The sequence below is a fragment of the Poromitra crassiceps genome (genome assembly GCF_964638095.1).
Source record: "Poromitra crassiceps genome assembly, chromosome: 30".
NCBI lineage: Eukaryota > Metazoa > Chordata > Actinopteri > Beryciformes > Melamphaidae > Poromitra > Poromitra crassiceps.
The window spans coordinates 4,707,788-4,710,915 of NC_139652.1; positions in this window are offsets into that span (position 1 = coordinate 4,707,788).

Here is a 3,128-nt window from a genome sequence, read left to right on the forward strand (position 1 = left end):
TTTCACATTGTAGGAGGAAGTGCATCTCCGTCTCGACCTCACCTGTCAAACAGTGACCACATGTTCTATTTTCTTTGGTTGCCATGATTTCTTATGTCTTCCTGTTTCGATTGCCAGTTGGTGGTCACTGAGCCTGTACCTGGTGAGGATCTGTCTCTGCTTCTATCTCTGACAGTAGAGAGATATTCTGCCAATTCATAATCTCTGTTCAGGGCCAGATAGCATTTCTAATCTACTTTGATTTTTGGTTTCTTCTTTCCAATGTTCCAAGTAGGTTTCTTTGCATTGTTTAATAATTTGGTTTACCTGAATTGGTGTTTGGGAAGCAGTGTTGGTCTGAGCCTGGTGGAGATGTGGCTGAGGAGGGACAGTTAGTCTCAGCACCAACTGACATAGTGGACTCTTTTCTGGGTTCAGTTTTCTGGTTTTCTGGGTTTCTCTCTCTTCTCTCTCTCTCTGTCTCTCTCTCTGTCTCTCTCTGTCTCTCTCTCTCTCTCTCTCTCTCTCTCTCTCTCTCTCCCTCTCTCCCTCCCTCTCTCTCTCTCTCTCCCCCTCTCTCTCCCCCTCTCTCTCACTCTCATCTCTCTCTCTCCCTCTCTCTTCTCTTCTGCCAGGGTTAACTGGGGTAAGAGTGAGGCTCTGCAGTGTGGGCGGTGGGAGGGGGGGGTGCCTCCACCACTAACTGGGGGCCTGCAGTGGAGTCACACAGGTGTGAAACTGTTGGGGGTGTACCTGGGCTCGGAGGGGTATTTAGCACAGAACTGGGAGGGGAGGCTACAGGCTATCGATGCCAGACTTGCTAAGTGGAAGTGGTTATTGCCTTTTATGTCCTACAGGGTAGGGTGCTGGTTATCAATAACTGGTAGCGTCCTCCCTGTGGCATAAGCTGGCTGTGCTCAATCCCCTGGAGGCCTACTGGCCGAAATCCAGAAGAAGCTTGTGGATTTTTTCTGGTCGGGCCATCACTGGTTGAGGGCCGCTGTTCTCTACCTGCCTGTCCAGGAGGGGGACAAGAGCTGATACATCTGGAGAGCAGAGTGGCAGCCTTTCGGCTCCAGGCGGCACAAAGACTGCTGTACCATGCTGGTGTCTGTTGGGGGAGAACCGGCGCGTGCGTTGCTGCGGAAGGCTGATGGTCTAGGTCTGGACCGCCAGTTATTCCTGATGGAGCATGACGGTCTGGACACAGCAGGGCTCTCAGGATTCTACACTTCTGTTCTGAGAGCCTGGAGACTGCTAAGGCCTACACGAGGGGGAGGTGTAGTGCCGGGGTCATGGCTGTGGAGGAGCCCATCTTCCACAACCCTTTGCTGCCACTGGGGTCTACATGCTCTGCCACGCTGAGGACACCGCTTCACGGCCGGGGAATCACCAAGCTGGGCCACCTGTGGTCTCCGGGGGGAGGGGGGTGGAAATCCCCCCATGAGCTGGCACAGCGGGCAGGGGTGACCTCCCTGAGACTGGTAGAGGGCTTTTTGAGGGAGGTCCTGAGGAACTTGCCGGACAATGTGCAGGACTGCTTCAATGTGCCACAGGGGGACGGGACTCCAGCGTTTCCAGAACTGGAGATAGCTGCTGAGGATGGGGGTTGGCAGGATGCGGCTGGAGGCTGCTGTGCTTCTCCACTCCGAGCCTGGGGAGGTTCAGACAGGCAGGCAGCAAGGCTCTGTATGCTGCCTGTGTTAAAGTGAAGAACCTGGGGGCCTTACAGGATGTCAGGGAGCATCAGTGGGAGGAGGTGATAGAGGACCAGAGCCCTGTAAAGTTTAGGTGGAGAGTGCTCTACAAGCTTCCTCTCCCTAAAAGGTCTGGCGATTTACAGTGGAGGGTGCTTCATGGCGCCCTGGCGACCAATAGGTTTCTAGCCCGGTTTACTCAGGGGTCGGCAGTGAATGTCCTTTCTGTAATGCCAATGAAACTGTAGTACATGTTTTTCATGAATGCCGCCGTTTGGTACATGTTTTTTACTGTTTTGAATGGTTTGTGTGTGAAGCTGGGTGAGGTTTTCAATGTCGAAGTTTTCATTTTGTGGCCTGTGTATTCACTCAGAAGGAAACAGGTGTGTACTACTTTTTGATGAACTTCCTGTTTGGGCAGGCTAAGCTAGCCATTTGGCTAACACGTAGGAACAAGGTGAGAGGTGCTGGGCCCACTGATCCTGTGGCTATGGTCAGGGGGATGATCACAGCTCGCCTCAGGATTGAGTACATGTACTATGAAATGAATAATGATGTGGAGGCTTTCATCAGTGTTTGGGGGCTGAGGGGGGCAGTCTGCACTGTGGGGGAGGAGGGGCTGGTCATTTGTATTTGAGTGTGAGTAGCCGGTGTGGTTTTGTTAACCTGGCTTTCTGTGCATCTGTGGGGTTTTGTTGGCATGTTTTTTTTTAATCCCTGCTCTGTGTGTGTGTGTGTGTGTGTGTGTGTGTGTGTGTGTGTGTGTGTGTGTGTGTGTGTGTGTGTGTGTGTGTGTGTGTGTGTGTGTGTGTGTGTGTGCGTGTGCGTGTGTGTGTGCGTGCGTGCGTGCGTGCGTGCGTGTGTGTGCCTGGCGAGGCTTTTGAGTTTGTTTAGGTTTTGGCTTTGTTAGGTCGCTCTGTTTTTTTTAAAGATAAGTTGACTGTTCATTAAAGGAACATCAAAAGTCAAAAGTCTCTCCCTCTCTCTCTCTCTCTCTGTCTCTCTCTCTCTCTCTCCGCCTCTCTCTCACACTCTCTCTCTCTCTCCCCCTCTCTCACACTCTCTCACTCTCTTTCTCACTATCTCTCTCCCTCTCTTTCTCTCTGTCTCTCCCTCTCTCTCTCTCCCCCTCTCTCTCCCTCTCTCTCTCTCTCTCCCTCTCTCCTCCCTTTCTCTCTCCGTCTCTCTGTCTCTCCTCTCTCTCTCTGTCTCTCCCCCTCTCTCTCTCTCTCCCTCTCTCTCCCTCTCTCTCTCTCTCTCTCCCTCCCTCTAACTCAATTCAAAGAGGTGTTATTGGATGTATCACATGATCATAGTGAGTATAAAGCACATTGCACAGGGTTGTAGAAAGTAGCCTCCCATTATTTAACATAAAACAATGTTACTGTAACATGAGAGTAAAACAATACAACCATGTCAACAACACTTTGTAATGTGTGTGTGTGTGTGTGT